Raw genomic sequence first — 23473 nt, 5'->3', positions numbered from 1 at the left:
CGGCTACTCCTTCCACATTTTTCAACGCATTTCAACCGTTGCACTGTCAAAACATTCCTCTTATTCAGGACAAAAAAAACAAAGTTTTTTGAACTGGAAAACTTTCCGGTTTTCCCGAAATTCCAGGAATTCCCTAATACCATCTCTCAATTCAACATGTTACTACTTCAGCATTTCTCGACCAAATTGAAAAATGTTCACACCAACCATTTTAACTCATCCAGACCAATCAAGTTGTTTAACATTTTCACAAAAATTCCCGCTTTACCCGAAATTCCCAATTTTGGGGGATAATTCCCATTGAAATCAATGGGACATTCTTCAAAGTTCCACAATTCCCACATTTTTCATCTGATTCCAACTGTTCCAACTTCAAAATATTCAGCCTGTTTGGGAATTGTGTGCTCTACTTCAACAATTCAGGAAAAATCCAGGATTTCAGTACAACTTTAGCATTGGAGCATTCACACGCAGTTCCTTCAGGAATTGCCTCATCTAGTTGTGTGAATGCTTTGGAGCATTCACACATATGGTTTTCTACACCAAAATTAATCTATTTATTATTATTCTACTTCTTCTCCAGATTTTGGCGCGCTCGACCTTCCACATTTTCTACCCGATTCAAACCGTTCCGTTCAGCCTATTCAGGAATCACGGGCCTTTCCTTGACAAACTCCCAAAATTCCCAAATTTCCCAGAATTCCAGGTTTTCCGAGACATTTTTCCCATTCAAAATTAATTGGCCATTTTTCAAACTTTCACCATTTCCAAATTTTTCAACCTTTTCGAACCATTTCACCTTCAACACATTTCACCATTCTGGAAATTCAAACTTCCCTTTTTCCAAGTTAAAAAAAATTCCTGGATTTTCCAGAATTCCTGCTTTTCCAAAGCCCTATTTCCAACCTTTTTTCAGGCGATTACTCTTCCCACATTTTTCAACGCATTTCAAGCGTTCCACCATCAAAACATTCCTCTTAATCAGAACCAAAAACTAAAGTTGTTTTTTGAACTGGAAAAATTCCCGGTTTTCCTGCAATTCTAGGAATTCCGTAATACAATTTCTCATTTTAACATGTTACTACTTCAACATTTCTCCACCGATTTGAAATATTTCAACACCAACTCATTCAGACCATTCAAGTTTTTTAACATTTTCCAAAAATTTCCGCTTTTGCCGAAATTGCCACATTTGTCATCCAATTCAAACTGTTCCAACTCCATTATATTCAGCCTGTTTAAAATTGTGTGCTTTCCTTCAACAATTTCAAAAAATTCCAATAATTCCCAGTTTTCAGGGACATTTTCCCCATTCAAAATGAATTGTCCATTATTCAAACTTCCACAATTCCCACATTTTTCAACCGATTCAAACCTTTCCACCTTCAACACATTCCACTCATCCAACTAACACTTTCCCAAGTTCCAAGCCAAATTCCGTTTTTCCTGGAAATTCAAACTCTTCAACATACAAACCATTCCAACATTCAAACTATTCTTACATTCATACTCGCTCGCTGTACATATCCTACGAATCGAGACCTACATTGTTACAATGTCCATTTCTCAGATGATAAACTTGTATGATGACTGAAATATGCTGATAGCAACCTAACCTACCCCCCTACTCCCCCCAACCCTTTCCACATCCCATCCCCCGGATCGTAAATAATTCAATGTATATACTCTGATGATTAACTTGTATGATGACTGTATCATGCTAATTTGTACCATGAATTGATTAACGTGGAGTTATTTTTTCAAACAAGTTGAAAAATGTATTCGGGTGTTACCATTTAGTGGTCAATTGTACGGAATATGTACTGTACTGTGCAATCTACTAATAAAAGTTTCAATCAATCAATCAATACTACATTCTGTCAGCATTTAAGTTCAACCTCAGCAATCGAGCATTCACACGCAATTTCTTCCGGAACCACCTCATGTAGTTGTTTAATATGTTGGCCCCAGGCAAATGACACTGAGGCCTTTGGAAACCTTGCACAATCGCCCAAAATCTTTGACCGAAAACCAGAACACCAGCACAGTTTAGTTCTTCCAAAATATAGACTGTTAAATTTTGATAACATTCAAAGATTAGCATCAATATGGCCCATCAAATCCTAAACAACACTGCACCAGCGCCACTTAAGCACTTTGTCCAGTTTACATCTGCTGTGACAACTAGAAACGCATGCGCCTCCACCAGGGGGCAGTGTAGCGTACACAGATGTAAAACCTTTTTTTGCACAATCAGCCTTTTCACATAAAGCGATGAAGGAATGGAACGACCTCACAACAAACTTGAAAAGTCTAACAGATTACTATTCATTCACAATTGAACTTAAACTAGTGGCTTTGGAGCAGTCAAAGCTGCTCACACGGTCAATAAGGTGGCCACTATGTTTGACATGTCAATATATTTATGCATGAGAACATTTTGTTGTAAACTTGTAGGTGTGTCTGGTAAAATCATGGTTGTTTTTACAAATGATGACAGATGTGAAGAAGAGCATGTATTGTTTTATTGTCCATGTGTTATGATGTAAAGAAGAGGTGTGGTTGTAATGTATAAGTATGTGTCAATGAAAGGGCATTTTATGACTTTTCTTAATTTGATTACATGCTATAGTATAATTTTATTGCATGTTTTTGTATCTCTTTGATTTAGGTAACCAGGGACTAGCTATGTAGCCATAATCTGGTGCCGAACATATCTGTCTTTGAGCTTAATGTTTCTGTGCATTGTCCCTTCAAATAAAGACTAAACCAACAATTGAAAATATTGATTTCCACAGATACTGAATTACGTCCGTATGGATGAATAAGTGATTGTTTTCCCATCTGGATACGCCCTCAGCTGATCATATTTGTGCATGCTAATATAAACACTGCACTATTATTAGGCAGTGGCGTGCTTGAGAGCAGCTTCCATTAATTTTTTTTCCGCATTCATAATGGTGAGTTGAAATTTTCCAAACAATTTCCCTATTAATGCTTGCAGGGGATATTTGGAGGACAATAACAGAAATGCCTTATTCCCGACGGGTCTCCGCAATTTCTAGCAATGATTAATTTGTTTGATTACTCTGTCGAGGTTAACATCCACACGACTAGATTGGCTCTCAGCGGTTCACTCCGGCTCATCAAGAGAAGCGCTTGATAATTGCCGGAGCCCGCATGCGGCCCAGATAATCTTGAGGTGGGTTGAGAATCTGCTCCACAGTGTAATCGTGTGAACCGCATCATATCGACAATTGGCAAGGTCATTAGATCTTCCTAACCGCCTAGCCGTAATGTGACCGTCAAGAATTACTGGTAGCCTTTTGGAAAAATATCTTCCCCTCCTTTCATTGCATCCTATTTTGTGAAGAAGACCATGACAAAGCATTGCAATTACTCTTGGAATGAGCTTTTGTTTGTTGACGGGTTGGTATGTTATGAGTCTTCAGGTGCTCATTAGCATGCGTGTTGGTTTCGTCACCGTCTCGCACACCATGATTAGGAACCTGGCTGTTGTTTTTCTTCGGCTATGGAAGGTCTCCGGGCATTCGGCAACTTTTCGGATACCGCTCTCAGCCCTTTGTTTATGGTCGGGACAAATATAAAAGTTATAGACTCTCTCTTACCTTGTCAGAGATAGGCCTGGGCCGATAAAAAAAATTCCGATTTCCTGATTTACTGTCCTACAAATTATTGCTAATAAACCATATTACTGTGAGCAGTACCGTGGTACCTCAACTTACGAGTATTTTGAGATACGAGGTGTCTCTTGGCTTTTTGTCGCGCTTCAAATTGCAAACATAATTGAAGTTGCCAACCTTTGGGTCTCGTATGAGCCCCGTAAGTAAAGTCCCATCTTAAAACTCATTTGTATACTGTAGCCTTTAAATAGACCCCCTTTTTAGACCAGTTGATCTGCTGTTTCTTTTCTTTTCTGGTCTACCCTCCTCTCCCTTGTGGAAGTGGGGAGGGCACAGGTCCGGTAGGCAAGGATGAAGTGCTGGCTGTCCAGAGTCGGGACCCGGGGTGGACCACTCGCTTGTGCATCAGTTGGGGACATCTCTGCGCTGCTGACCCGTCTCTGCTCAGGATGGTCTCTTGCTGGCCCCACTATGGACTGGACTCTCACTATTATGTTAGATCCACTATGGACTGGACTTTCACTATTATGTTAGATCCACTATGGACTGGACTTTCACTATTATGTTAGATCCACTATGGACTGGACTTTGACTAATATGTTAGATCCACTATGGACTGGACTCTCACACTATTATGTTAGATCCACTATGGACTGGACTTTGACTATTATGTTAGATCCACTATGGACTGGACTCTCACTATTATGTTAGATCCACTATGGACTGGACTTTGACTATTATGTTAGATCCACTATGGACTGGACTCTCACTATTATGTTAGATCCACTATGGACTGGACTTTCACTATTATGTTAGATCCACTATGGACTGGACTTTCACTATTATGTTAGATCCACTATGGACTGGACTTTGACTATTATGTTAGATCCACTATGGACTGGACTCTCACTATTATGTTAGATCCACTATCGACTGGACTTTCACTATTATGTTAGATCCACTATGGACTGGACTTTGACTATTATGTTAGATCCACTATGGACTGGACTCTCACTATTATGTTAGATCCACTATCGACTGGACTTTCACTATTATGTTAGATCCACTATGGACTGGACTTTCACTATTATGTTAGATCCACTACGGACTGGACTTTCACAATATTATGCCAGACCCACTTGAAGTCCATTGCATCCGGTCTCTCCTAGAGGGGGTGTCGGGGGTCACCCACATCTGCGGTCCTCTCCAAGGTTTCTCATAGTCATTCTCATTGACATCCCACTGGGTTGTGAGTTTTTCCTTGCCCTTATGTGGGATCTGAACCGAGGATGTCGTTGTGGATTGTGCAGCCCTTTGAGACACTTGTGATTTAGGGCTATATAAATAAACATCGATTGATTTAAGCACGCCGCTACATCCGGTCTAACTTGCTAGCAGTAGCTCATAGCTAGAGATTGAAACAACTCTGTTTTACAGTCATTGGAATCCAATCTGAAGCAGTTCTGGGTGTCTCCACTTTGCCGCTACCAAACCGAAGATTGTTCTCGTATCTCCTGCTGTTGCCTAGTAACAACTTACAGCACATCGCCTGAAACGCATAAGCTCTTCTCCATCACACCAATGGCGGAGAGAATGAGCACGTTCAGTGGAAGGCTCAGACTCCCATAATGCAACACGGAACGACACAGGAAGTCCCTCATACCGACAACCATCAGACTGTGTAATGCATATGTTCCTTTTTGACTGTACTTAAATGTATAATAGACTGTATTTATGTTATTCACATGTGAATAATGCTGTATAATAGACTAGAATGTATGTTATTCACATGTGAATAATACTGTATAATAGACTGTATTTATATTATTCACATGTGAATAATGCTATATAATAGACTAGAATGTATGTTATTCACATGTGAATAATGCTATATAATAGACTAGAATGTATGTTATTCACATGTGAATAATGCTGTATAATAGACTGTATTTATGTTATTCACATGTGAATAATGCTGTATAATAGACTAGAATTTATGTTATTCACATGTGAATAATGCTGTATAATAGACTGTATTTATATTATTCACATGTGAATAATGCTGTATACTAGACTATAATTTATGCTATTCATATGTGAATAATGCTGTATAATAGACTGTATTTATATTATTCACATGTGAATAATGCGGTATAATAGACTGTATTTATGTTATTTACATGTGAATAATGCTGTATAGTAGACTATTTATGTTAATCACATGTGAATGATGCTGTATAATAGACTGTATATATGTTATTCACATGTGAATAATGCTTTATAATAGACTGTATTTATATTATTCACATGTGAATAATGCTGTACACTAGACTGTATTTATATTATTCACATGTGAATAATGCTGTATAATAGGCTTTATTTATGTTATTCACATGCGAATAATGTTGTATAATAGACTGTATTTATGATATTCACATGTTAATAATGCTGTATAATAGACTGTATTTATATTATTCACATGTGAATAATGCTGTATAATATACTGTATTTATGTTATTCACATGTGAATAATGCTGTATAATATACTGTATTTATATTATTCACATGTGAATAATGCTGTATAATAGACTGTATTTATATTATTCACATGTGAATAATGCTGTATAATATACTGTATTTATGTTATTCACATGTGAATAATGCTGTATAGTAGACTGTATTTATATTATTCACATGTGAATAATGCTGTATAATAGACTGTATTTATGTTATTCACATGTGAATAATGCTGTATAATATACTGTATTTATGTTATTCACATGTGAATAATGCTGTATAGTAGACTGTATTTATATTATTCACATGTGAATAATGCTGTATAATAGACTGTATTTATATTATTCACATGTGAATAATGCTGTATAATAGACTGTATTTATGTTATTCACATGTGAATAATGCTGTATAATAGACTGTATTTATGTTATTCACATGTGAATAATGCTGTATAATAGACTGGATTTATATAATTCACATGTGAATAATGCTGTATAATAGACTGTATTTATATAATTCACATGTGAATAATGCTGTATAATAGACTGTATTTATGTTATTCACATGTGAATAATGCTGTATAGTGGACTGTATTTATATAATTCACATGTAAAAATACCTAAGTGTTTATTGTTTATTGTGAGTGAACTGCGGTGCCGAATTTCCCCCAGGGATCAAAAAAGTAATTTCTATTCTATTCTATTCTATTCTATAGCATAACTAGGAATATCAGCTTTTTTTTTTAAACAGCATTTTAATACAAGTTTCCTGCCTCTCTCCTTGTGTGATAACTCTACATAAGGCGTGCGGTGCAGTACGCCTCACCTTTTTTAAGTCTTTGTGTGGAAAACCCCGCTGTCAGGTGGTCCTTTTCATGCACGCCTCCACACAAATCTTCCACTGAACACTTCATTGACTATTTGACAAACCTTTTGCAGCGCTTGTCGCCCGATCGATCGCCACTGTAAAGAGTGCCGGGCGGCATTCTGACCTCGTTATGCTCGCAATGGCTGCAGATTGCTTTGTGACTTCCTGCCCGTTTGGCATACTTTTGGAGAGGGAGGGGGGAGGGGGTGGGGGGGGGGGGGGGTATGTTTTTTTGGAGGTATTACATTGTTGAGCCGCATGCAGCGATTTTGACTTAACCGGCACTTCTGTCACTCTCGCTCTCACGCAGCCCAGAGAGGGAGGGAGAGGAGGCACGACTGCTCCCGCTGCGTGCCAACAGCACCCGTGTGCCACAGATGGGAATAGATGTTTAGAATCTAAACATGTCGCTTTCATTCAGCCACATTTTGGAATACTTCAGTCAAAGTCACCCTCTGGGAGCAAACAATACTGATAGTTTATTTTTTTTAAACAGATATAGAGAGGTGAAATATTACAAAACCCAATTAAGTTGGCACGTAAATGGTAAATAAAAACAGAATACAAATGATTTCAAAATATTTTTGACTTATATGCAATTGAATAGACTGCAAAGACAAGATATTTAATGTTCCAACTGAGAAATGTATTTTTTTTAATGCAAATAATCATTAACTTATAATTTAATGGCAGCAACACATTGCAAAAAAGTTGTCATAGGGGCTTTTTTACCACTGTGTTACATGGCCTTTCCTTTTAACAACACTCAGTAAAGGTTTGGGAACTGAGGAGACACATTTTTGAAGCTTCTCAGGTGGAATTCTTTCCCATTCTTGCTTGATGTACAGCTTAAGTTGTTCAACAGTCCGGGGGTCTCCCTTGTGCTATTTTAAGGCTTCATAATGCGCCACACCTTTTCAATGGGAGACAGGTCTGGACTACAGGCAGGCCAGTCTAGTACCCGCACTCTTTAATATGAAGCCACGCTGTTGTAACACGTGGCTTGGCATTGTCTTGCTGAAATAAGCAGGGGCGTCCATGGTAACGTTGCTTGGATGGCAACATGCGTTGCTCCAAAACCTGTATGTACCTTTCAGCATTAATGGTGCCTTCACAGATGTGTAAGTTACCCATGTTTTGGGCACTAATACACCCCCATACCCTCACACATGCTGGCTTTTACACTTTGCGCCTATAACAATCCGGATGGTTCTTTTCCTCTTTGGTCCGGAGGACACGACGTCCACAGTACCCAAAAACAATTTGAAATGTGGACTCGTCAGACCACAGAACACTTTTCCACTTTGCATCAGTCCGTCTTAGATGAGCTCGGGGCCAGCGAAGCCGGCAGTGTTTCTGGGTGTTGTTGATAAATGGCTATACATAGATGCTTTAAAGCCCCTGCCTCGAAATAAAACAACGTTTGCCTTGGTGCCCTTAAATATGAGCCCTCCTTTAACGCAACACTTGCCTTGACCTTAAAAAGTTAAAATCCGAGGCCTGATTACACACCTGTCTATTTCACAGGTGCGTTCCTTTGCTTCGAGCGGCGATGTGGCGTCATCAACCAAACTACAATCAGGTATTTCGCCCTACTTTTCTCAAGGATTTTTTCCCAAGGTTTGACGTTTCCGAGTGTCCTTGCCGTCTTACCGTTGCTCAAGTCCGACACTCAGGAGCTCTCGGGTGGACCCGAGAGGTACGTCCTGGAGACGTACCGAGTCGGACAGGGTGGGACTTTGGAGCGCTCCAAGGCATGGCTCGGCTATGGTTTATTCATGGCCCTTAGATGATTCATCCTGACATGTGCTGATGCTCTCAGTCTCGAGCAAATCTCAAGACGTCATAAAACTGCTTGTCCAGGGTCTACTTGGTAAATATTTAAGGGGGCGCACGTCTTGACCATTCCCTAGATAGTCAGCGACCTGTTTGCTCTTGCAGTTTGACTCATGCTTGGGGGTCACTAATATACTTTGTATATAGAACCACGTACTTGGACAAATAACTACAAACCCCGTTTCCATAGGAGTTGGGAAATTGTGTTAGATGTAAATATAAACGGAATACAATGATTTGCAAATAATTTTCAAGCCATATTCAGTTGAATATGCTACAAAGACAACATATTTGATGTTCAAACTGATAAACGTTTATTTTTTTGTGCAAACAATCATTAACTTTAGAATTTGATGGCAGCAACACGTGACAAAGAAGTTGGGAAAGGTGGCAATAAATACTGATAAAGTTGAGGAATGCTCATCAAACACTTATTTGGAACATCCCACAGGTGAACAGGCAAATTGGGAACAGGTGGGCGCCATGATTGGGTATAAAAGTAGATTCCATGAAATGCTCAGTCATTCACAAACAAGGATGGGGCGAGGGTCACCACTTTGTCAACAAATGCGTGAGCAAATTGTTGAACAGTTTAAGAACAACCTTTCTCAACCAGCTATTGCAAGGAATTTAGGGATTTCACCATCTACGCTCCGTAATATCATCAAAGGGTTCAGAGAATCTGGAGAAATCACTGCACGTAAGCAGCTAAGCCCGTGACCTTCCATCCCTCAGGCTGTACTGCATCAACAAGCCACATCTGTGTGTAAAGGATATCACCACATGGGCTCAGGAACACTTCAGAAACCCACTGTCAGTAACTACAGTTGGTCGCTACATCTGTAAGTGCAAGTTAAAACTCTCCTATGCAAGGCGAAAACCGTTTATCAACAACACCCAGAAACGCCGTCGGCTTCGCTGGGCCTGAGCTCATCTAAGATGGACTGATACAAAGTGGAAAAGTAGTCTGTGGTCTGACGAGTCCACATTTCAAATTGTTTTTGGAAACTGTGGACGTCGTGTCCTCCGGACCAAAGAGGAAAAGAACCATCCGGATTGTTATAGGCGCAAAGTTGAAAAGTCAGCATGTGTGATGGTATGGGGGTGTATTAGTGCCCAAGACATGGGTAACTTACACATCTGTGAAGGCACCATTAATGCTGAAAGGTACATACAGCTTTTGGAGCAACATATGTTGCCATCCAAGCAACGTTACCATGGACGCCCCTGCTTATTTCATCAAGACAATGTGTTACATCAACATGGCTTCATAGTAAAAGAGTGCAGGTACTAGACTGGCCTGCCTGTAGTCCAGACCTGTTCCTCTATGAAAATGTGTGGCGCATTATGAAGCCTAAAATAGCAGAAGGGAGACCCCCGGACTGTTGAACAACTTGAGAAGCTTTAAAAATGTGTCTCCTCAGTTCCCAAACCTTTACTGAGTGTTGTTAAAAGGAAAGGCCATGTAACACAGTGGTGAACATGCCCTTTCCCAACTACTTTGGCACGTGTTGCAGCCATGAAATTCTAAGTAAATTATTATTTGCAAAAAATAAATAAAGTTTATGAGTTTGAACATCAAATATGTTGTCTTTGTAGCATATTCAACTGAATATGGCTTGAAAAGGATTTGCAAATCATTGTATTCCGTTTATATTTACATCTAACACCATTTCCCAACTCATATGGAAACGGGGTTTGTAATACCTAATGAAGAAAACAATAACAAAAATACAGTTTTTGCAAAACTAGCTCAACTCTCATTGTTGTCCCCAGCCATGCCAACCCTTCCCCCCCCAAAAAAAAAATATCCGGCACACTCTGCACACCTTTGAGCCGTGTGTAAGGCGGATTTGCAAATAGATGTGCAGTGCTCATATCTCAAAAAGCACACGCATGCACACCCAGGTGTCACATTTTAGGGGTAGTAATAACATCCGCGAGCAGGCAGACACACAAGTCTGCCAGCCGGCAAGACGGTGGCACCGGAGACTCACAACGCTGAGTGTTCTATCCATCCTGGTGAACTATGAGTTGGTCGTAAAAAAAACCCCCAAAAAACGGGAAAAAAAACACAATGTTGTGCTGAAATGAAATCCGCTTGGTGCCAAATGCTTAGTCAGCATTGCTGGGGTTTTTTTGGGGGGAGGGGGTTTGGGCGGTCCCGGAGAAACCACAAGGGTGTCGGGAGTAAAGTAAGTGTTTAATTTTCCCTCAATTTTTGGAATACTAATGTTTTGCTGTTCATTTGCCCAAACCGCACACAGGAGGGAGCCTTATTACAATCAGGTGATAATTACAAGCTCTAGTAATAATTGGAAGTGCATTAAAAAGGGAAAATTAAAAACACAGCTCATTGTTGACCACCTGGTTACCGTATTTCCCGGACTATTTGTTTTTAACCCTGCGGTTTATATAAAGGTGCGGCTAATCTATGGATTTGTCAAGTTAAAGTTAAAGTTAAAGTACCAATCATTGTCACACACACACACACTATGTGTGGTGAAATTTGTCCTCTGCATCCCCTTCTTCAACCCCTGGGAGGTGAGGGGAGCAGTGGGCAGCAGCAGTGGCCACGCCCGGGAATCATTTTTGGTGATTTAACCCCCAATTCTAACCCTTGATGCTGAGTGCCAAGCAGGGAGGTAATGGGTCCCATTTTTAAAAGTCTTTGGTATGACTCGGCCGGGGTTTGAACTCACAACCTACCGATCTCAGGGCAGACACTATAACCACTAATAATAATAATATTAATAATAATAGATTTTATTTGTAAAAAGCAGTTTACATTGAGTAAACAACCTCAAAGTGCTACAATGTATTAAAAAAAAATAAAAAGATAATAAAAATAAATACAAATAAAAACTAGAACAGCCTAATAGCTACAACTAGTATGCATATATCTAAAAAAAAAGGCTTTTTTTAAAAAAAAAGAAGGGTTTTTAAGCCTTTTTTAAAAGCATCCACAGTCTGTGGTGCCCGCAGGTGGTCAGGGAGAGCGTTCCACAGACTGGGAGCGGCGGCAACTAGGCCACTGACGGCTAAATTATTGAATGGATGAAGAAAAGAAATCCAACACAACGCACTAAAAAGATCCACTTTAGGAAACTGTTCAAACTCAAAAAGTGTTTGCAAAGTACAAGGAAGAAGAATCCTGATCAAGATCTTGAACCTCTTGGGACTCCCAAGTGAGTATCCAATCACAGCGTAAAAGCCAGCGAGAAGGCCTTACTGACAACAACTCGTGATCTGATTGGCTATCACAATTGTCTATCAACTGTATGTGCCCGTTCACTTACAGTGCACGGACGCCCGCATTGTTGATTCTGAAGGCCCCGGGCAGATTTGGTACAGCATGGCAACAAAGACTAGCTGAGTTGTGATTGGATACAAACTCTAACCTAAAAACAACAGCACTGGAAGGAGCATAATATGACAGTGGAAGTACCGCTGACATATATTTCACAGGAGCCAGGCGTGCCCAGTTGAACAAAGTTTTAATGTACATATATTTATCAAAGTCTTTCTCCAGTCACGTCCGTATCCTTTCTCTCCTCCTGCTCCCAGCCGCTTACTGTTAAAGACAACAGATGATTAGATTAACACGGACCACCTGTGAAATCCAATCACCTGCCAGCTGTGTCTCGCCGTCAGCGCTGCCTGCAGGAGCAAAAGGTCACCGCCTCTGTCCAGGACAGAGTGCCATCAGACGGGGGCGTGGCAGTGCTGACGGCGAGACACAGCTGGCAGGTGATTGGATTTCACAGCAGCATCTCCCTCCACAATGACATGAAGAGAATTTGAATACTTTTAGATATTTAGGGAAAGTAAATAAAAAAAAAGGTGGTGTGTTCTAACTATCGTGGGATCACACTCCTCAGCCTTCCCGGTAAGGTCTATTCAGGTGTGCTGGAGAGGAGGCTACGCCGGATAGTCGAACCTCGGATTCAGGAGGAACAGTGTGGTTTTCGTCCTGGTCGTGGAACTGTGGACCAGCTCTATACTCTCGGCAGGGTCCTTGAGGGTGCATGGCAGTTTGCCCAACCAGTCTACATGTGCTTTGTGACCGTGTCCCTCGGGAAGTCCTATTGGGAGTGCTCAGAGAGTATGGGGTATCGGACTGTCTGATTGTGGCGGTCCGCTCCCTGTATGATCAGTGTCAGAGCGTGGTCCGCATTGCCGGCAGTAAGTCGGACACGTTTCCAGTGAGGGTTGGCTGCCCTTTGTCACTGATTCTGTTCATAACTTTTATGGACAGAATTTCTAGGCGCAGTCAATGCGTTGAGGGGATCCGGTTTGGTGGCTGCAGGATTAGGTCTCTGCTTTTTGCAGATGATGTGGTCCTGATTGCTTCATCTGGCCAGGATCTTCAGCTCTCACTGGATTGGTTTGCAGCTGAGTGTGAAGCGACCGGGATGAGAATCAGCACCTCCATGTCCGAGTCCATGGTTCTCGCCCAGGAAAAGGGTGGAGTGCCATCTCCGGGTTGCGGAGGAGACCCTTCCCCAAGTGAAGGAGTTCAAGTACCTCAGAGTCATGTTCACAAGTGAGGGAAGAGTGGATGGTGAGATCGACCGGCGGATCGGTGCGGCGTCTTCAGTAATGCGGACGCTGTATCGATCCGTTGTGGTGAAGAAGGAGCTGAGCCGGAAGGCAAAGCTCTCAATTTACCGGTCGATCTACGTTCCCATCCTCACCTATGGTCATGAGCTTTGGGTTATGACCGAGAGGACAAGATCACGGGTACAAGCGGCCGAAATGAGTTTCCTCCGCCGGGTGGCGGGGCTCTCCCTTAGAGATAGGGTGAGAAGCTCTGTCATCCGGGAGGAACTCAAAGTAAAGCCGCTGCTCCTCCACATCCAGAGGAGCCAGATGAGGTGGTTCGGGCATCTGGTCAGGATGCCCCCCGAATGCCTCCCTAGGGAGGTGTTTAGGGCACGTCCGACCGGTAGGAGGCCACGGGGAAGACCCAGGACACGTTGGGAAGACTATGTCTCCCGGCTGGCCTGGGAACGCCTCGGGATCCCCCGGGAAGAGCTGGAAGAAGTGGCTGGCGAGAAGGAAGTCTGGGCTTCCCTGCTTAGGCTGCTGCCCCCGCGACATGGATAAGCGGAAGAAGATGGATGGATGGATTTCTGGTTATGTTAGGCCAGCAGACGGCCTCAAAATCAAGCTGACATGATAATGTTGATTGGCAATCATTTGTTAGACAATACATGGTCCAGCAAACCTATTTTATGTATCATGAACATTAGGGCTGCAACAATTAATCGATCAATTTGATTTAAAAAAAAAGATACTTGATTAATGGTTTAATGAGCGTAAATAATAAACTATTATAAAATCCGGACCACAAGGGGTGCCTGGAACTTTAAATACGTGGACATAGTTTGCTGTTGCAATGGAGCGCACATGAGAGCGGTGGTGTGTGGGTGCCACAATTCTGTCGGAAGAGACTCGGGTGGAAACTATAAAACAGCTCTTTTAATAATTCCCCTGTAAGCACTAAGTGCATTTCAATGAAAAGACCGTAATGGATGGAGGACATCTTGGTTAAAAAACTATTGGACAATTTAGTTCAGCTCCACAATGACCTGCAGCTATTAATGGGCCTGATGTGTGTGTGTGTGCATGTATGTGTGTGTGTATGTGTGTGTGTGTGCATGTGTGTGTGCGTGCAGTGACTAGAGCCAGATTAAAACATCTGTCAAATTGTGTCGTGCTTTTTGTTGGGAAATACACATGTAATCCCCTATTTTGATTTTGCGGTGTAATACATTTTTAAGCACTGTTCACACACTGAAATACACTCACAAGGTAGGGTCGGAAATGAGGATCGATTCTAAATGTGTCACCGTTGAGGCGTGGATAATTCCGAATCAATGTCCAAGTATTAATTATTTAAGTATGTTGAATAAAGTGATACAGGAGGTTCTAAAATGCAGATCTAGTGCGGACACATACACTACCGTTCAAAAGTTTGGGGTCACATTGAAATGTCCTTATTTTTGAAGGAAAAGCACTGTACTTTTCAATGAAGATAACTTTAAACTAGTCTTAACTTGAAAGAAATACACTCTATACATTGCTAATGTGGTAAATGACTATTCGAGCTGCAAATGTCTGCTTTTTGGTGCAATATCTACATAGGTGTATAGAGGCCCATTTCCAGCAACTATCACTCCAGTGTTCTAATGGTACAATGTGTTTGCTCATTGGCTCAGAAGGCTAATTGATGATTAGAAAACCCTTGTGCAATCATGTTCACACATCTGAAAACACTTTAGCTCGTTACAGAAGCTACAAAACTGACCTTCCTTTGAGCAGATTGAGTTTCTGGAGCATCACATTTGTGGGGTCAATTAAACGCTCAAAATGGCCAGAAAAAGAGAACTTTCATCTGAAACTCGGCAGTCTATTCTTGTTCTTAGAAATGAAGGCTATTCCACAAAATTGTTTGGGTGACCCCAAACTTTTGAACGGTAGTGTACGTACCTAATTGGTTCATAAATAGGCAAGCTTGTATGTTGAAGCCAATTTTTCTGCATAATAATAATAATAATAATAATAGATTTTATTTGTAAAAAGCACTTTACATCGAGTAAACCACCTCAAAGTTCTACAGTGTATTAAAAAAAATAAAAATACAAAGATAATAAAAAAATTTAATAAAATTAAAACTAGAACAGCCAAATAGCTAAAACTAGTATGCATATATCTAAAAAAAGGCTTTTTTAAAAATAAAATAAAAAAGATTTTTAAGCCTTTTTTAAAATCATACACAGTCTGTGGTGCCCTCAGGTGGTCAGGGAGAGCGTCCCACAGACTGGGAGAGAGCCCGGTCTCCCATTGTTCGTAGCTTTGTCTTCGGAAGTTGGAGGAGGTTAGTCTGTCCGGAGCGGAGGTGTCGTGTGGAGGATTTGGGGGTGAGCAGTTCTTTGATGGAGGCACTGGTGGGTTAGTAGGGAGACTTTGAATTCAATCCTTAGTGGAACAGGAAGCCGGTGAAGGGATTTGAGAGTTGGTGTGATGTGGTCGTATTTCCGCACTCTCATCAGGATCCTAGCAGCACTATTCTGTATGTATTGCAGCTTCTGGATGTTCTTACTGGGGATCCCGACAAGAAACAATGTGAACATGAATAACGGATTCCAGCCTCGACACAAGTCCGTATTTTAGTAAAAGTTTGGACCCTTTGAGCACAATATAGAGTATTGGCTAGAATACTATAAAGCAGGGGTGTGGCCCGCGAGACGGCACCAGTTCAACAAACAATCTGGCCGGGAGTTTACATACTAAATGTAAATATATGGCTCTTTAATAGGTGCTTATTTGTCCTTATAACGTAAGTGACTCAGGCCGGTGGCCGGGGAACGAACTGAATGCACAGCATTCACTTATAGGACCCAATTCAAACAACCTACCATAGTCATGGTCCAGACAAGCAGCAACAATGGTAGAAATCCCAGCGTGTAAGCTTCATCATCAAACATTTAGATGTTGTGCATAAATATATGTAGTTTGTTTTGTATTAAAATTACTGACTTTGTGATGCCTTTTGTATTTGTGATTGTGTTGTTTTTTTGTCTGAGAGTAACAATCAAACCTTGTTTGATACATGTAGTGCTGCATTTGACCAGTGGAGGGCGACACAATCAATGTTTGGCGTGTGAATGTTGTGTAATTTCTATATGTGTAAGCATCCATCCATCCAACCATTTTCTACCTCTTGTCCCTTGTAAACATTTGTAGTTTATTGCGTGAATATATTAACGCAAACCTTCTATTTTATTTATGTAAAATATACAATGGACATTATTCATGTAAAATATACAATGGCCATTATGTAAAATATACAATGGGCATTATTTCTGTAAAATGTACAATGGACATTATGTAAAATATACAGTGGACATTATTTATGTGTAATATATAATGGACATTATTTCTGTAAAATATACAGTGGACATTATTCATGTAAAATATACAATGGACATTATTTATGTAAAATTAACAATGGACATTATTCATGTATATACAGTGGACATTATTTATGTAAAATATACAGTGGACATTATTTATGTAAAATATACAATGGACATTATTTATGTAAAATTAACAATGGACATTATTCATGTATATACAGTGGACATTATATATGTAAAATATACAGTGGACATTATTTATGTAAAATTAACAATGAACATTATTCATGTAAAATATACAGTGGACATTTGTTATGTAAACTGTACAATGGACATTATTTATGTAAAATATACAGCGGGCATTATTTATGTAAAATATACCATGGACATTATTTATGTAAAACATGTAGTGGACATTAGTTATGTAAAATATACAATGGACATTATTTATGTAAAATATACAATGGACATTATTTATGAAAAATACTCGGTGGACATTATTTATGTAAAATATACAATGGGCATTATTTATGTAAAACATACCATGGACATTATTTATGTAAAACATGTAGTGGACATTAGTTATGTAAAATATACAATGGACATTATTTATGTAAAATATACAATGGGCATTATTTATGTAAAATACTCGGTGGACATTATTTATGTAAAATATACAATGAACATTATTTATGTAAAATACTCAGTGGACATTATTTATGTAAAATATACAATGGACATTATGTAAAATATACAGTGGACATTATTTATGTAAAATATACAATGGACATTATGTAAAATATACAGTAGACATTATTTATGTAAAATAGACATTATTTATGTAAAATATAAATTGCACATTATTTATGTAAACTGTACAATGGACATTTTTTATGTAAAATATACAGTGGACATCATTTATGTAAAATATACAATGGACATTTTTAATGTAAAATATACAGTGGACATTATTTATGTAAAATATACCATGGACATTATTTATGTAAAACATATAGTGGACATTAGTTATGCAAAATATACAATGGACATTATTTATGTAAAATACACAGTGGACATTATGTAAAATATATAGTGGACATTATTTATGTAAAATATACATTGGACCTTATTTATGTAAAATATGCAATGGACATTATTTATGTAAAATATACAATGGACATTTTTATGTAAAAATTCAATGGACATTTGTTATGTAAAATATACAGTGGACATTATTTATGTAAAATATACAATAGGCATTATGTAAAATGTACAGTGGACATTATTTATGTAAAATATACAATGGGCATTATGTAAAATATACAGTGGACATGATTTATGTAAAATATACATTGGACCTTATTTATGTAAAATATGCAATGGACATTATTTATGTAAAATATACAATGGACATTTTTATGTAAAAATTCAATGGACATTTGTTATGTAAAATATACAGTGGACCTTATTTATGTAAAATATACAATTGACATTATTCATGTAAAATATACATTGGACATTATTTATGTAAAATATACAGTGGACATTATGTAAAATATACATTGGACATTATTTATGTAACATGTACAATTGACATTATTTATGTAAAATATACAATGGGCATTATTTATGTAAATACACTATGTACATTATTTATGTAAAATATACAATGTACATTATTTATGTAAAATATACATTGGACATTATTTATGTAAAATATACAATGGACATTATTTATGTAAAATATACAATGGACATAATACTTTTTTTACGCTTATTTTAAGTCTATATTTTTTAGTATTACAAACCTAAAATAAGGAAGAAGTGTAAAGAAATCAAACTAAGGAAAGGAAAAAAAACTCAAAAGAAGGAACATCAATCCCCAACAAAAAGTAGAGCTTCTTTTTTTTCATACTGTTAACTAGCTGCACACGCTGGAAAAGAGTAGCCAGGGCGGAACAATGAATTTATTGACCGTGCAGTGTGAAAGCCGACGTGTTTACTTCGCAATGAAGTAAACGCAGTTTCAAAGAAATATAACCTGCGGAGACACTTTCGGATAAAACATCCACATTTCGATGTTCGGCCCCTTAGCCCTCGGGCTCTTGAAACTGCGGCCCTCTTCATTATGTAGTCGAATAGCCCTGCAGTGAGCGTTAGACAACTCACTTTCCATTTTCACTTTTTTCTTTGTGTAACAAAATTGCAGCGTCGATGGTTAAAATCAAGGCTTTTTGCAGAAAAAAAGAAAAAAGAAAAACCCTTACCTTTATCTTAGCCTTATCTCCCTTATGTCCTTTATTCCCTTATCTGTCACGGCAGACACAATGTAATGGTGTCAAAAGGAGATAACGGTACCATAGAATCAGGAAAAGAGGGGTATGGGGGGATGCATAGAAGGGTAAGGCAAAATACAGATTGAATAAAGTTGTATCTTGACATGAATCCCTTTCAGCTGTAGTTTGACATGTGTTTCATTCCACTAATCCCATGCATGAAATCGAGTAGTTTCCGTTTTTTTGGAAGATCGGAATCAGCTGATTCACGGACGATCTTGACTTAGGGGTTTGAAACCCTCTGCTGCAGTTATTGATAGAGATGTCCGATAATATCGGTCGCGTTAAAAATGTAAAAATGCGTTAAAATGTAATATCGGAAATTATCGGTATCGTTTTTTTTTATATCAGTATCGTTTTTTTATTTTTTATTTATTTATTTTTATTAAATCCACATAAAAAACACAAGATACACTTACAATTAGTGCACCAACCCAAAAAGCCTCCCTCCCCCATTTACACTCATTCACACAAAAGGGTTGTTTCTTTCTGTTATTAATATTCTGCTTCCTACATTATATATCAATATATATCAATACAGTCTGCAAGGGATACAGTCCGTAAGCACACATGATTGTGCGTGCTGCTGCTCCACTAATAATACTAACCTTTAACAGTTAATTTTACACATTTTCATTAATTACTAGTTTCTATGTAACTGTTTTTATATTGTTTTACTTTCTTTTGTATTCAAGAAAATGTTTTTAATTTATTTATCTTATTTTATTTGATTCATTTTTTTAAAAAGTACCTTATCTTCACCATACCTGGTTGTCCAAATTAGGCATAATAATGTGTTAATTCCACGACTGTATATATCGGTTGATATCGGTATCGGTAATTAAAGAGTTGGACAATATCGGCATATCGGATATCGGCAAAAAGCCATTATCGGACATCCCTAGTTATTGACCTTTTTTCAGAAAGAGCGCTAACTCCCCCCCCCCCCCCAACAAAATGAGTTTATATGACTTTCTACTCCACTGAGTTTCAAATTTGAAAGCCTGCCCCGCACTTGTTTGTGCCGTCACTCCTCCCGGTGCTAATAGACTCTCTGGACCTATCTCGTGGGAGCCTTCTAGGTAGGTCTCAAAATGAATAACCCGCTGTCAGAGGAGCGCGGTCCCTGGGGTCGGCCCGCAGAGCGAGGAGGGAAGAAGGAGAGGATGGCGAGCGGAGCTAAATGGGGGGTGTGGAAAAGAACGAGGGAACATTTTCATTACAGCCATCAGTGAAGGTTTCTTTAGCCTCGGGGGTTTCTGGGTGACAGATTTGGTCCTCTTGTCCCTTCTTTCCCAAAAATGCTGTGCCTTTTGTCAAATACCTTTTTTGTTTGTTTGTTTTCCCCGTGTGAGTCGCCTGAAGGCTTCACATCCAAAAATCTGCCGTCACATTAATTTAAAAGGGGACATATAGCAATGCAACTTTTATTTTTTTTTAGCTATTCGGTACCTATTTTTGTGTATTTGGGATCTGGACACGTCTCGAAATCTACAAAACAATCTTGCCTTCTTTTGTACTTCCTCCAAACGAGCCGTTTATATGGAGGTTAACTTTTTGTCTTTATTACGAAAGCTTATTTTTTTGGACACCGTATTTATGTACCGTATTTTTCAGACTATAAGGCGCACTTAAAATCCTTTCAAAACTCGACTGTGCGCCATAATGTACGGAATAATTTTGTTTGTGCTTACCGACCTCGAAGCTATTTCAATTGGTACATTATGAAATGATAAGTGTGACCAGTAGATGGCAGTCACACATACGAGATACGTGTAGACTGCAATATGACTCCAGTAAACAACACCAAAATTGTTTATGTTCCATTGAAAATATAGAACATTACACAGTGTTTCCCATGAACTGCCAAGATACGGGGGCGTGGCTATGGGCATGGCTATGGGCGTGGTCACCATGACATCATCAAGTAATTTGCATAATTTACTACAATGATATGATTTTCTCTAAAAAGGCTCAAAAAATGTATACTTACTAATAAATAATAACAGTTTTGTTTTAAACTTCCATCCATCCATTTTACAATATAATTACAACACTTTATGTACATATTTATATACAGATTTCAACAATAAGTTATTCACTGAAATATATTTATTAATTGTGGTTCTTACAAAAAATATATCTTATAAAAATATAAAAGCTAAAATGTCTCTTAAAGCTCTGCCCCTTTAATTAGTGCATACTAAATAATTTAACTTTAGCCTACTACTACAACCATATTATTTACCAGCAACATAAAGTGAAACAGAGGCAGAGGTGTCCTGCCACAGTCAGTAACAAATAAACAGAAAACAGTAGTGGTGGTAGATAGACACAAAGCTTCATCAAACATCTGATCCACTGAACAAAGAGCTCCAAAAATCTTGATCCTACACTTCTCTTTTGTAAAGTAAATCTGAACAGCCGATATGGGGATCGACATCAACTATATGATTTGCCTGAGAAGCTGGACAGGACAAAAAAATTAAATTAAAAATAAAAATAAAAAAATTATTTTAAAAAAATATTAATAATTTTTTTGTGGCGGCCCTAATTCTTTCGTGGCGGGCCGCCACAAATAAATGAATGTGTGGGAAACACTATTATACACGGCGCTCAAAAATCTGTCAAAATGTTTTAGTAGGACTTTGGTAAGCTATGAAGCCGCACCGCTTGATGGATTGTACTGTGCTTCAACATAGGAGTATTATTATGGTGTGTGTATAAGGTAAGCCATATTATCTGGTGTTTTGCTTCGCAATATTATGCAACTTTTCTTACCTTCTGGTACCTGCTGATCTGTATTTGGGATCTGCATAAGTCCTGAAAATTTGCGCGCTTCCGCCTTTGTAGTTCGTGTCGACACGGTAGTCGATAAGCTTCTTCTTTTTCTCTATATTCTTGTTATGGGACATTCATCCTCCGCTGTTGCCATTTCTAATATAAAGTAGTGTAAAGTTCTTACTTATATCTGTCAGTAAACTCGCCATGAAAGCGCTAAAACATACCGGTGTAGTGAGTTTACATTAATCACCCAAGGAACTTTAGTTATTAGAGCGTTCCGGTCGGACGGTGTTATGTTGTTTTGTTTTTTTTTGTCATAAAGAAATACGATCAAGTGTGCTTACGGACTGTATTCCTGCAGACTGTATTGATCTGTATTGATATATAATATATATATTGTGTTTTTTATGTTGATTTAATTTAAAAAAAATAAATAAATAATAATAATACTTTTTTTTATTTCTTGTCCGGCCCGGTACTAATCGGTCCACGGACCGGTACCGGGCCGCGGACCGGTGGTTGGGGACCACTGATGTAGACCACAAGGAAGTTTTTTACGGACTTTGCTCGGGAGATTTCCTTTCGAAGTAAACGGAGCCAAGCGCTTGGTTTAACGTCAGTTTCCCTCATTTCCCGCTGTGTGTTTGAGAGCGCACTGCTGTGTTTGGATGGAGACAGGTGTGGACAATATTGGAGACACTTGTCCCCACACTAAAAGTACACGGCGAAGGGGAAAACTATTTGATGTTGCTTTCAGCTGCTGTGACTAACAGTTATTGAGGGGAGGAAACATGCAGCGGGCGATGTGTCGAGAACGTTGTCACAACTTGTTTATAAAGTATTTAGTTTGTTTACTGGGATGTTCACTCATCCTTTATTTAACTGCAAACTGTATCAGTGTTCAAATAACATCAATACTAGCTAAAATGTTTTGTCATCTCATCAAACTGAACGAAGGCTGGGAAGATTGTGTATTCGATGTGAGAGGTGTCGCTCCTCTTCAATTTTGTTCAAACTGTTGTACTGAACTACAAGGAGGTGTTGTTGGAGAAGAACAACGCTTGTGTATTGGACTTCATCTTCATTAGCCAAACTGCTTTGTGTTTTATTTTGATATCAAAAAGTAAACACAAGGTTTTTTTTTATATTACTTGTGTTTTTTTCATGTCACAAAGGTATTACGTCAAAAAACATTCATGTGACATAGCACGTTGTTAATGTGTTATTGTGTATGGTTCATTCCTACATGACATATGTCTGCTCAAACTCTTAATGGATCTGTGTATATAATAAATGTACATAACTTAAAATAAAATAAAAAATACCTCCCTCTATCAAAAATAGAGATAAAAGCATCATGAAATGACCAAAAGCTGACAAGTTTATATTAATAATAAATAAAAAAAACAGTTTATACATATATAGTTTATACAGTTTATATATGTATATATATATATATATATATATATATATATATATATATATATATATATATATATATATATATATATATATATATATATATATATATATATATATATATATATATATATATATATATGTA

At 38.4% G+C, this 23473-nt stretch overlaps 1 long non-coding RNA gene across 1 annotated transcript in view; it reads left to right on the top strand.

Moving 5' to 3' along the window:
* Nucleotides 1–23473, top strand: part of LOC133656754 (uncharacterized) — a 245655-nt gene that overhangs the window by 62028 nt on the left and 160154 nt on the right. Inside the window, exon 2 of the long non-coding RNA XR_009827155.1 lies at nt 8556–8610. This is a non-coding gene — a long non-coding RNA (uncharacterized LOC133656754). The remainder of the gene's footprint in view (nt 1–8555; nt 8611–23473) is intronic.

The sequence above is a fragment of the Entelurus aequoreus genome, linkage group LG09 (genome assembly GCF_033978785.1).
Source record: "Entelurus aequoreus isolate RoL-2023_Sb linkage group LG09, RoL_Eaeq_v1.1, whole genome shotgun sequence".
Taxonomy (NCBI): Eukaryota; Metazoa; Chordata; class Actinopteri; order Syngnathiformes; family Syngnathidae; genus Entelurus; species Entelurus aequoreus.
Note: the sequence above shows the minus strand (reverse complement) of the source record. Positions and strands in the feature narration are given on the sequence as shown.